At 37.6% G+C, this 13,752-nt stretch overlaps 1 protein-coding gene and 1 pseudogene across 28 annotated transcripts in view; one reads left to right on the top strand and one right to left on the bottom strand.

The window, feature by feature from the left end:
- The window catches only part of RIMS2 (regulating synaptic membrane exocytosis 2), a 587,791-nt gene that overhangs the window by 36,092 nt on the left and 537,947 nt on the right, over positions 1-13,752 (top strand). The window lies entirely within an intron of this gene.
- Positions 2,633-3,133, bottom strand: LOC112823303 (ATP synthase peripheral stalk subunit d, mitochondrial pseudogene; annotated as a pseudogene).

Raw genomic sequence — 13,752 nt, forward strand, 5'->3', positions numbered from 1 at the left:
ATCTAGATTCCTGTTTCCTTCCCCAGATTTGGGAATTTTTCAGCTACTATTTCTTTTTTCAATAGTATAATATTATATAGTATTTTATAGTATACTATAGTATATAGTATTTTTCAATACTATTTTCTGTCCCCTTTTCTCTCTCTTCTCCTTCTGGGATCTCTATAATGCAAATGTTATTATACTTAATGGTGTTGCTGAATGCCCTTAATCTGTTTTCATTTTTTATTTTTTTTCTCCTTCTTGTTCAGCTTGTTTGTTTTCCATTATTCTGCCCTCCAAGTCACCGATCCATTCTTCTGCTTCCTCTAGTCTACCATTTATTCCCTCTAGTGTATTTTTAATTTCAAGTATTGAGTTCTTCATCTCTGATTGGTTATTTTTTATGTTTTCTCTCTCTTTGTGATGGTCTCACTGAGGTCCTACTCTCTTTTCTTAAATCTAGTGAGTAGTTTTATGACCATTATTTTAAATTCTCTATCAGGCATATTACTTATTTCCATTTCATTTAGCTCTTTTGCTGTGATTTTTGTCCTGTTCTTTGATTTGGGACATATTCCTCTGTCTCCCCATTTTGTCAGACTGCTTGTGACTGTTTCTGTGTTCAAAAAGTCAACTACATCTCCTGTTCTTGAAAATAGTGACCAAGTGAAGAAGAGGTCCTGTATTGTGCCCTGCAGTGAATGTCCCCTGTTCACCAGAACCTGGCATTTCAGGGGTGTTTCCTATGTGTTGCATGTATCCTAGTGTTGTGGCTGAGCCATATTTGCTTTCAGTCGAGTTGTCTGCAATGGTTCTCTTTGCCTGTTGTGGGCAGGGTTTGGTTCTTATGTTGTTAGTGGGGCAGTCTGGGGCCACCTTGGACTTGAGTTGAATCAGACCAGGCATTTGCCAGAACCGGAGTAAACTGAACTATAGGACACTTTCCCTGTGTTGTTCCCTGAAAGCTTTAATTGGTGGGCAGGACCTGCAGTTAGACCAGATGTCTGCTCCCAGCTCATTGCTGGGGCTGCCCTTGGGCTGGTGTGTGTGGTTATCTCCAGAGCTGAGTCTGCTGATTTTCAGTGTTTCAGGTGTTAAGACCCATTGATTGTAAGAACTTGCAAAGTTAGGGGCACCTGGGTGGCTCAGTCTTTAAGCGTCTGCCTCTGGCTCAGGTCATGGGATTGAGCCCTGCATTGGGCTCCCTGCTCAGCGGGAAGCCTGCTTCTCCCTCTCCCACTCCTCCTGTGTTCCCTCTCTAGCTGTCTCTCTCTCTGTCAAATAAATAAAATCTTAAAAAAAAAAAAAAAGAACTTGCAAAGTTAGGCCCCTTTGGTTTTCAAAGCTAAATGTTGTGGGGATTTGTCTTCCCAGTGCGGGTCCCCCTTGGTTAGGGTGCCTGGTGTGGGTGGGGTCTGCTCTTCTCCCCTCTCTTTGCCCACAGTGATGCTTCCACTTGCAGTCCCGCAGGTCCATTTCACTCCTGACTATGTCTCTGCCCTTCCTATCCTCTTCAATGTGGTCTCTTCTCTACCTGTAGCAGTGGAGAGTCTGTTTTACCAGTCTTCAGGTTGTGTTCTGGGTTATTTACAGTGATGTGGGTGTTATCTAGGTGTATTTGTGGGATGAGGTGAGCCTAAGATCTTCCTACTCCGCTATCTTCCCTAGATATCCCTATATTAGAATACTTTAAAAGCTGACCTTGAAGGTAAATCTGAATTAATCATTTTGATGTAGCCAGAAATGAGAATGTGGGGTGTGTGTGTGTGTGTGTGTGTGTGTGTGTGTGTGTGTGAGAGAGAGAGAGAGAGAGAGATGGGGAATAGCATGAGAGATGGTTTACTCTTCACTATGGAGGTGAAAGAGTGGATATCTTGAATCTCCAGTATCTGTTCTATGTTAATGTATACCTTGCCATACTGTGCAGGTTCCAACTTGAATTTTGGATTGAGCATCAACTCACTTTCCACCTATTATTTGCTGAAGGAAGATGTGATTGACTTTGATTCCAGCCACTTTTCTGGAAGAAGAGGGAGGGCAGGAGACAAGAAAGTATGTGTGGAACATAGGCTGTTTAGGAGGATCTTGCCCAAGGACTGAGGGACTTTGTGCATGCATACATACTTTTGTGTATGTGTGTGTGCATTGTGTGTGTGTATGTATGATGAGTTAGGAATGAGTCATTCTGTGACCATTGGTTATTTTCCTTATGTCTGTGTTGAATAAGGAAAGTAGATAAGTTGAGGATGGACCAGTAGGTAGGAGCTAGATTAGAGAGGAACTTATATGACATGGCAGAAAATTTGATTTTATTCTAAATAAAATGACAGTTTAAGGAGATGGGTTGAGTGGTATGATGTGGGGGAAGTGGTGGTGGGAAGTATTTAGAGTGGGGCAGGAGAGGTTGCAAGTTTCTGTACTGAACTGAACTGAACAAGAGTTCAATTCTAAACAAAAGTAGAGTTTGGTTTGTGATCCCAAGTGAATAGACACAGACACAACTTGCAGATGTTTTTACAACTTTTCAAATGAGTTAAAATATCTCAACATTGTTTTCTTTTTTCTTTCTTTTTTTTTTTTTTACTGTATCATTATTTTTAATGTCCAGCATTTACAATAGGAAGGCCAGAGCTTTCTCCCCAACTTAAGTTTATAAATTCTCAATTGGCTTGTGAGGCCAATAGGGATACGTCTTCTTGTCTAATTTGGTTTCTGGGAAGACTTCATTCAGGTCCTCAATGGTCATCTGATCAAATGGAATTATGTTCTTCATCTTCTCCGGCTCTTTTTCATATTCCTCAATCCTGGCCTTTGAGAGAGACAAAAACTCGGCACAACTTTTCACATCTTCTTTTTCTTCAGCATCCACCTGAACAGTACATTTATCCTCTGGCACAGGAACCTTTGGGGCATTAAACTTCTTCTCAAAGTCATCTACCAAACCAGCCTTCACCACATTGGCCTTGTAGTAAGCCCAGTCGATAGCAGGTGGTTTCTCAGGGAGAGTAGCCAACCTGGAGGTAAGTGTCTCATTCCAGGATTTCAGGGAGTTAGCAATGGCCTTCTAGTTGCGGGGTATGATCTCCCCAAAAGCTACCCAGTCAATGGTTTTTAGAGCGAGTTTTCGCACAGCCATCTTGAGATCCTTCACCAACCCTGGTAGCCCAGAGTCCACAGCAGCAAGGAACGGAACTGTTCAACATTGTTTTCTGCTATCTTCTAAAACATGTACTAGATTTTCTTGTTTATTATGGGATAATGATGATACACTTGAAATGAAATATGAATTATCATCTAAAGCTATGAATTATAGTTTCCATTTGAATTAAAATTATTACTTGAGTATTTTGGGCTAAGATGATATTGCCACTCAAGTGGCACATAAAACATTTTCTAGGTATTGACTGTTGTAATTATAATAAAAATTGGATTTTAATAAAGAGTTCTGAGGAAATTATTGTTTTTTTCACTTGAACTGCTGATTAATTAAATTGAAAATGTTCCAACTGCTTTTGCCCTGAGCATCATTATAATAAATGATGACATAGATATTGTTGGTATATTTAAGAAATAGGTCAGGAAGAAAGAAAAAAGGAAAGGAAGAGAGAGGACAGAGAAATGGAGTGGATGAATGAAAAAGAGGAAGAGTGGATAAAAGAAACACACAGGGAAATAGAAAAAGAAGCCCATGGCACTGAAAGTTGTGTAATTAAGAGAACGAAAGCCACTCTAAATATTTCATACAAAGGCAACTTAATATAGGGAATTAATTACCAAAAGTATTGGTAGGGCTTGGGAAGCAAAAAGTGGATGATGAATTTACTAAAAAAGATGGGCAACTGGAGGAAGCCACTACCTTTCCTAGGGCTAAGAGAGAAAAACTGAAAATGGTGCTAAGCAGAGCCTATAAGTACTATGATGCTAAGATTGTTGGAGTGCCACTGCTACACTTGGAGCCCAGGAGCCTGCACTTCTAATGATGTAGAAAGGCTACAGTCTTGTTGATGATGCTGGACTCACCATGGAGGATGCTGGAGCCTGTAGTCACTGCTGTTGCTGGTGCTTGTGCTGGTACTGCTACTACTCCTGGAACCAGAGCCCATGATTAAACTTGCTGAGCTTCCCGGAATATTGTTGCTGCCTCTGCAGGAACTAGAAAGAGAAGGAAAAAAATTAAATGATTTATCTTCCCCTGCCATCTAATTTTCACCAGTATGTCCCAGTAGCAGAACTTAATTGGAAACCAGCTGTCGAGAGTGTGAGAAGTGTAGTCTATATAGGCTTCTAGCCCCCTGAAATAAAGGGAGAGTATGGAAGGGCAGGGATGGAACTGAGAGCCAATAAAGAACAAGCACAGAGAGAAGTTATAAAATAATTGATTCTTTAATCGTGATAGAGAAAAGGAACATTTTTGTAACTTTTCTGAGCAATGTCAAGACCCTTTTTTCATTTTTTTCTGGTTAAAAGATTAGGTTATAAAGACTGGTCAAAAACCTTTGAAAGTGAGATATACCAATTAGGGTGTTTTAGTTTCAAGCAACAAAACTGGACCCTGGTTCACTTAAGAGAAAATACATTTATTATAAGGATATTGGGTAGTGCTCAGAAATGTGAAATATCTAGTCTCTGGATAAGAAATTGGAGTAGCTCTGGATAGCTAGTTTGCAGAAACTAATGGATGCCCTGTTCTAGGTGCTACTTGCTGTTTGTATGGATCAGCTTCATTATTTACCACTTAAGGTTCACATTTACTGGTAGAGAGGCAATCTGGCCTGCCTCTGGTCAGTGGCCCATGGCAGAGTTGAGTGGTTGGGACGGAGACTGCATGTGGCACTCTCTCACTTTGCACTGCTGCTTGATCCACTACAAATTACAATGATGCAATTAAAATTGAACAGCATTTTGGGTGCCATCCATACTGCTGTACTATGATATTTAGTTCTGTTTTATTTTTTACTTACCAGTGCATACCCATCATGTCAAAACAAGAAGAGAAAAATAGACTTCAAGTATGCTTTTAAAAAACACAGTGGAGTGTGGATTATTTTGTTATCAAATTAGATAACAAAGCCTTGTGTTTGTTATGTGTTGACAATGTAGTTGTGCTAAAAGAATACAATATATGTTGATGTCACCCTACTAAGCACCCATCACAATATTTCCATTAGGGTAAATTAGAAATTTAAAGTAGAATATTTCATTATAGCAGAATTTCTTAACAAAAGTAAAAAATGAAAATGAGACTTCAATCAAAGAAAGTTGCCACATGGCTCATCTGTTAGCCAGTCCACTTACCATGATGAGTTAATTAAATCACATTTGATTGTAGCAGATGAAAAAATGTGTCCAGAGAAAATAAACTTGTTTACTACTATTAGCTTTTCAATGAGAAATTTCTCAAAGAGTTGAGGACATTAGGAACACCTTACAGTCAATTAAAAAAACAAGGCTAATGATTTTGAATGGTTTTCCTTGGTTCTTGCTTAGTTTACAGATGTTTTGGTAATGATCTGCTTTTTATTTGAGGAGTTGGTACTGAGTTTGAAGTGACTGAAGAATAAGGCTCTATGAAGTCAGTATGGAATAACAAGAGGCAATAACATTTCAAAGAATTTGAGAAGAGTCAGTACAACCTGAAGTGGAATCTGCTAAGATGTGTTAAAATTGATGATGACAAAAATATGTATGGAGTAGAAAAAGACTAAGTTATATACATTTACAAATGTTGTGAAAATATAAAATGTTTAAAGCTCATGGTTATTCATTGTGTTGTGAGTAGGTACTTTGTAGGAAATTTTTGAATCATCATGGATTGTTGAATTGGTATTGTCAAAAGTAAACCATTCCCTCTTGTGAATTTAACCATCAATTCTATGTATTTTTTGTCAGAAATAGAAAGAATTTCATGACTTGCTCTGTTACAATAAGATTGATGGCTTAGAAAAGTAAAATTTTATGTGGGTTTTTGAACTCAGGGCCAATATTTGAACTGTCTCTGCATGAGGAAAATACCACTAACCACTGTTACTGAACACTGAATGGCTTTGGAAATTTGTTTTTGCATTGATAGTTTCTGAGTTCAACTTATAATTACAAGGCAGAAGTATGCTTATCTGTGAAACTTATATTATGGTAAAGTCATTTTAACTTCAGTGACCACTAATCTTTATCATGAATAATTTCAGCTGCTTTATATGCTTCTCATGCTGTCAAAAGTTAAAACAAGTAGTAAGCTCTCTAATCCTCCACAATTTTCAGTGAATGTATTTTCCCAGCTCAAACTACGTTTCCAATAGCATTTTTCAGACTCTGATGCAAGTGCAAAAAAAAATTACGTATTTAAAAATTCTTTTAATTGTGCAATTGTAGAACTACCACTCAACCTTAATCAGCAATGCAATGACATGCTAAAAGACAAACCAGGAAAAGAATCTAATTCAATTCTAGAAGTGTCCTCTAAGTGATGCATATGGTCAATATCAGTCCTTGATACTTATCTGTATGAAAAGACATTTCTAAGTTGAAATTCATAAAATCATATTACAGATCTGCATTAACAGAAGAACATTTGCAATTAATTTGAATGATTTGGAGTACTAACTTTGAATCCCAACTACTACCCCACAAGAATTCCATTATATTCTCATTAATGGACCTATCTTGTTATACTCAATTATTTGAATTTTGTCAATAAGAAAATTGTGGAAATGTGTTTTCTCTCTTATATTAGTAGTACATATTATTCTTAATTTTGCCTTTTGACCTGATGCTGGCAGGCCAGGTCCAGGGACCCAGAGGGAGTCACGCAGGACCAGTCAAAGAGGATCTTGGCTTTGCATAGGATAAAAATCAAATGTGAGCCAGCAGGAAGTAAGAGCAGAATATATTGAATATATAGAGAGAACAGATACAGACAGAGCATCCGGGAAACTGGGAAAGGAAAGCAGCATGAGTTTCGTCTTTGTTCGGGGTCTGGAGTTTTTTTTATTGAGGAGGGTGGTCTGGTGTACCTTTCCTCTCAGGCATCCAGGAAATGGTTAGAACAAAGACGAGGGCCCAGGTGTTATTCCCTGGAGCCAGGGGGCCTTGGCGTCAAGATGTCTAGCTCCCATGGTCTGGAATATTCATATGATGGCTTCATCCAGTCATTCTCACCTGTTCCTTCCTTAGATATTATCTATTCTAGAGAAATCATTAACTCCAGTCCCTTATGAGGAGGAGGTATGCTATTTGCATTACAAGGCATGTGTGAAGTGGTGTGGGGGTGCAGGTCCTAGCAAGAATAGAAGCAGGAAAAGGAGGAAAAGAAGATTTTTATGGAGTCCTTTAGTTTCCCTATCTCAGACCCACAAAACCTAAAATTTTTACCATCTGGCCTTTTACAGAAAAGGTTTGCTTTGGTTTAGGCAAGTAAATACCAGTAGATACTAATCTGAAATCTGTACATTGTATTGGTTTTCTTTGTGTAATCAAGAGGAATTTGCTTCTCTCTAGCTTGAAATATCCAGTTTATTATTACCTCCTTCTGGGTAAAGGATTTTTTGGAGGAAACTTTGAATATAAATTGTTATTTACAACTTAAGAATGTAATTGTGCATGGTTGGTCTCAGCGTTATCACTTACTTCTTTTATTGCATCTTTTGCAAAGTGTGGACCAGCCAGAAGCAACTGTAAACTGTGGACAAAACTAGAACAGCTGTCTTCATCTTTAGTTCTGAATGTCAGAGCTCCTTTTTCCCAGTGAAATTTTATCTTAGCATCATGAAAGCACAATCTCGTCTAGAGATCAGGCTAGTAGGAGTAGACTAGGTGTGGAGGGGTAGTATAAATGCTTCCTTCTCCTTTCCAGTGTAACTTACCAGTTCATCCTTAATTTTTTAAAAAAGATTTATTTATTTATTTATTTGACATAGAGAGCACAAGCAGGGGGAGCTGCAGGCAGAGGGAGAAGCAGGCTCTCTGCAGAGCAGGGAGCGCGATGCGGGGCTCGATCCCAGGACCCCAGGATCGTGACCTGAGCTGAAGGCAGTCACTTAACCAACTGAGCCACCCAGGCACCCCCAGTTCATCCTTAATTACTTCTATATAGTCTAGCAATGAGTTAGCTATACTGCCTGAAAATCCTTATCTACACCCATATTCTAAACTTTTGACTCTTAACAGTAGAAACTTTCAAGAACCTTGTTCATAAATATGATTATTCCATTAGTAGCATACCAGGCTCAAATATTTCTCCAAGTTTTTAATATTATCATGTTTAACCCTATCACTGAGGTGATCACAGCCAAAAGAACTGCTCTGAGCACCCGCAGAGCTTTGCCAGCATTCAACATTAGCCTTTGGCAAGGCTCCAGGAGCCAGTGGTGAATCTTGGCCATCTGGTCTTCTACACTTGCAGTTCCTGCCAAATAGTGAGGCAATGATTTGGCACATTTTGATTAATGATAGGTTTAGCAAGAGTTAGGCTTTCAGGTAGCTAATGATGAGTAGAACAATCTTCTGAATACTGTGAGCTGAGTGAAGGAGAGAATGTGAAAAGGCATAAGGAGCAAAGTTCAGGAAGGAACTAAAATGTATAGAGTAGCAGACACTGGCTTGGTGTTTCACATCTATCATTTTATTAAATTTACAGCAAAACATCTGGGCGAGGGGTACTATCATGCTTATTTTATAGGTGAAACTCAGAGATAAAGTGATTCAAAGTTGTAAGTAGTAGATTAAAAGCCTAGTCTGTCTGTCAATACTTGACTCTGAAAATACAGTTGACACGAGTAGATATTATAGGAAAAGGAGAAAAGGCCAATAATAAAACAGCAGTCTGGAACACCTCCGATTTCAGCTTCATCATATGGTGTTTTATTGGGAAGCCCGATTGTGTTTCATCTAAAGTTCTTTTCTGGGACTGGAGCTGCAGAAAATATCCTTATCTCTATTTTGGTTGTTAAACTCTAGGAGGAAGCTCTCTCAACTTTGCCTTAGTAAGACACACAAGGGCACTTCTGTGGATATGAGATTGAAGAGAGATTTTACATAAGAAAAATATTTAAAGTTTATATATTTTTGTAGATGTGCTTTATGGTAGAGGAGGCTTCAAGAGTCTCCATGGACCTAAGAGAAAGTAATAAGGAAGAATTAATAAGAATTAATACAGTATATAGAAATTGTCAGATAATCTCAGGATATGCACTGATCAGACCTTGAGTAATGTCCATATTTGAATTGTGAAGTTTAGAAAAGATAATAAGAGGTCTACCAAGAAAAACCTAAAATGTGGTCAATTGGCTAAAAAACCAAAAACCAAACTAAAAATTGATTAATTAATTCATTGATCTGTTCATCAAACTTTTATCTCTACTATGTGACAACATTTTTGCCAGGCACTGAGGAATATAAGGCATGGTCTTTTTCTTAATCTATCTAAGTCAGTTTCCTTATCTATACAATTAGTTCATAATACTTAACCTTAAAGGATTTGTGTGTGTGTGTGTGTGTGTGTGTGTGAGGTTTAAATAAGAGAACACATTTAAATTCTTATAAAGCACTTGGTCACATAATAGGGACTCAATACTATAGTCTAATAAAGGAGACAGAGAAATGAACAGTAATTATAATTGTAATGAAGATATGTACAAATGCTATGGGTATAACTCCTCAGAGCAGATGACATTGAATCCTGAAGAAGATGGAACAGAATTGAGAAACTTTGATGTTTGGAGGTGAAAACTTAGAACAGTTCAAAAGGTGTCTTAGCATAGTGCTAAGTACATGGAAGATAATAAGCACTCACTGGATTATATTGATTGATTAGATTATCAAGAACTGTGAAAGGTCTGAGATTTTACCCTGTTTACAAGTTAGCCTGCAAGTTACAAGTTTCATGGATGCTGGTAGAAGATATGAGACTTTGGGTCAGAGATGCTGGTAGAAGATATGAGACTTTGGGTCAGAGATGCTGGTAGAAGATATGAGACTTTGGGTCAGAGATGAAAGATAGTTGTTACTTAGTATAATAGTAGCCAGAGTATCATTTGTGCCAATTCTTTTTACTCCTGTACCCCACACAGTGGACCAGATTATACGTGCAAATTATACGAGAGGATTTCTGAGCCGAGGGACCCCATATCTTTTATAACATGGGGTAAGCATGCCTACCCTTTGCTCTGAAGGAGACATTATCTTTATCTTCAAAGGCTGTAAGCACATCTGCCCTTCTTGGTTTTGGAGGCAGATCTTAACTTCCAGGTCTTTTCTGTACAAACATCCTTGAGAAGACGGTATAGAAGAATAAGAAGTCAGTGCCTCTGCTTACAAGACATGTGAAAATGAGATACCATGGAGAATTATCTTCCAACATTGTTTTTTTATTAGAATTATTGTTGTATTAAAGGATGAAAAGACAAATTTAGATTTTTATCTGTCTCTATCCACTAAAATACTAGACACTGAAAACATGTGACCTTTATTTAAAAATCTTCAGAAAAGAGTACACTCTGAAGGCAATATTTAAGTAAATTATTGAATGTTGCTGAATACACAGATCGAACATTGACTGTGTTTACTCTTTGAATCAAGAGAGATGGAAAGGCAGCTCATATAATAATTCAGGTGTTTTACATATTAAGTAATGAGGCTATATCTCAATATCTGGGAACAATCATGAAATTTAAGATGTTTTAAATTTTAAAAATAAGTTTATTTCAAGACTCATTCACTTTGTCAAATTCTTTAATGAAAAATGAAACCCCAGATAGCATACTTACGTTCTTTTAATTTTTTGGTTTCTTTTTTGTTAATAAATATAGATGTACTGTTTACATCAAGTAGGAATTGGTTAGCAGCTTGACTTGTATTGCTCGCAAACAAACAACAACAAAAATGCAAACCAAAGACCTATGAACACAAACCAACAGCCAAAATTACTGTCTGTATCTTTAAATTCTTAAATGTGTTTTGGAATTTGTTGGGCAAAGTTAGGTTGGTTTTAAAATTTAGCGCAGTGACTCAGTTGCAGCTGTTCCAAATTATTGGTCATGAGCTTTTTATACTATCTGGCTTAATTTAACAGAGTACAGCTTCCTGCCATTTTTTCTTCTCTGTGATCAAGAATCTGAAATATATACATCTTAAGGGATTATCTCAGTTGTCATATTTAAGAATAACAGTCTAGTGTAGGCTTTATGAAGAGCGGTTTTCATACACTTTTTATTTTAGATACTTTTATCTGGATAGATAAAAATAATAGGAATTCCAGATGATATGTATTTTTAAAGTAAGAAACCCATGTTCATCGTATCAGTTTAGAGAATTTAGGCATATAAAAGAAATCCTCCTTTCACTTAGAGATAGCTATTTTAATATTTGGTATATAGCCCAATTACTGTGTCTTGACATCTGATTTATTGCTTTTGTAATGATTAAGATTATCTATTATGACTATAGTGGAAATCAAGAGATACATAAATTACCAATGCTGACCCACTGAGAACCATTTCCCTTCAAACAAACAAACAAACAAACATTGTATGGTGACTAACATATAAAATTAAACAAGCAGGGCGCCTGGGTGGCTCAGTTGGTTGAGTGACTGCCTTCGGCTCGGGTCATGATCCCGGAGTCCTGGGATCGAGTCCCGCGTCGGGCTCCCGGCTCGGCAGGGAGCCTGCTTCTCCCTCTGACCTTCTCCCCTCTCATACTGTTTCTCTCTCTCTCTCTCTCAAATACATAAATAAAATCTTTAAAAAAAAATAAAATTAAACAAGCAAACAAAGAAACCCATTTCCTTATTCACACTAGCAGCAACTACAATAAAACAGCAACAAAACAAAAAAGATATGCAACTAATATATCTTGACTTCATAAATATTAGTTATTTGACAACAATAAAAATGAGTTAGCACCTACCTGACTGGGTTACTTAAGATCTTTATACAGGCAAGTGTTTTTCCCTGGCCTGTTTTTAATGTCCTCAAATCACAGTTTGTTGCATTGTAATGTCTAAGTCTGTTGCATATTTTTTTTTTTTAAGATTTTATTCATTTATTTGACAGAGACACAGCGAGAGCGGGAACACAAGCAGGGGGGGCGGGAGAGGGAGAAGCAGGCCCCCCGCGGAGCAGGGAGCCCGATTCCCAGGACCCCGGGATCACGACCTGAGCCGAAGGCAGACGCTTAACGACTGAGCCACCCAGGCGCCCCAGTCTGTTGCATATTTTTGGTCCTACTTCTGTATAGAGGAGGAACAGAACTTTTGTAACACATGGACTAAAGTTCATCTCTCCTTTCAACTCTCATTTCACGTGTATTTGCAGTAAACACATCAGATCCTATACCTTTGAGTTAATTTTGTCTCCTTAGGCATTGTGGGTATATTCCAACTATCCTGTCATTGCTGTTCACATTTTTTAGGGTCAGGCATGGCCATCTTTTTTTTTTTTTTTTTTGTAAGAGTGGGAGCAAGAAAGTGAGAGAGAGACTGTTAAGTGGCATAGTTCCATCTGTAGATTTTTAGCCACATCTGTGGTTCTTCTTATGCTAGAGACTCTGGCTGGGTCCTATTTGGGCTCTCATTTGAGACTTGGAAGACATATGGACTAAAACCATGTATGTGTATAGAAGTTCATTGTCCTTCGTTGTGTATATGATTTGCATTTCCCTAATGACTATTGATGTTGAGCATCTTTTCATGTGCTCATTGACCATTCTTTTATCTCCTTGAAGATATGTCTATTCAGATCTTTTGCCCAGTTTTAAATTGAGTTGTCTTTTTATTATTGCGTTTAAGGCTTGTGTATCTTGCAAGTCCCTTATTGTATATGTGATTTACAAATATTTTCTCTCATTCCATGCTTTGTTTTTTCACTTTCTTGATCATGTCCATTTATGTACAAAAGTTTAAGTTTTTTTTTAAGATTTTTAATTTTAATTTCTATATCCAACATGGGGCTTGAACTCACAACCATGAGATCAGGAGTTGCATGCTTCACCGACTGAGTCGGCCAGTCACCACCAAAAGTTTTTAATTTTGATGCAGTCCAATTTATCATTTTTTCTGTTGTTACTGCTTTAGTGTCCTATCTGTAAAACATTGCATAACCCAAGATTATGAAAATTTAATTCTTTTTTTGTAAGAGTTTTATTGTTTTAGCCTGACATTTAGGTCTTTGATCCATTTCTTTTTTTTAAAAAAGATTTTATTTATTTATTTGAGAGAGAGAGAATGAGAGATAGCACGAGAGGGAGGAGGGTCAGCAGGAGAAGCAGACTCCCCGCTGCGCAGGGAGCCCGATGTGGGACTCGATCCCAGGACTCCAGGATCATGACCTGAGCTGAAGGCAGTCACTTAACCAACTGAGCCACCCAGGCACCCTCTTTGATCCATTTCAAGTTAATTTTATATTATGTGAGGTAGGTGTCTAATTTCATTCTCTTGCATATGGATATACAGTTTTCCCAGCACCATTTATTTCCTATGAAATTGTCTTGATGCTTTTGTTGAAAATCAACTCATCATTGATATAAGGGCTTATTTTTGGAATTTCAGTTCTATTCTATTGATCTCTATGCCTCTTCTTATGCTGGTACCATACTGTTTTAATTATTGTAGATTTGTAGTAACTTTTGAAATCAGGAAGTGAAGAACATTTTCAGCAGTGTTTTGGCTACTCTAGGTCCTTTGAATTTCCTTTTGAATTTTAGGATCAGTTTGTCAATATGTGCAAAAAAGCCAGCTTGGATTTTGATAATGATTGCTTTGAATTCGTAGATCAATTT

This window comes from Callorhinus ursinus, unplaced genomic scaffold (genome assembly GCF_003265705.2).
Source record: "Callorhinus ursinus isolate GAN/ISIS: 27379988/994484 unplaced genomic scaffold, GSC_fseal_2.0 scaffold5, whole genome shotgun sequence".
Taxonomy (NCBI): Eukaryota; Metazoa; Chordata; class Mammalia; order Carnivora; family Otariidae; genus Callorhinus; species Callorhinus ursinus.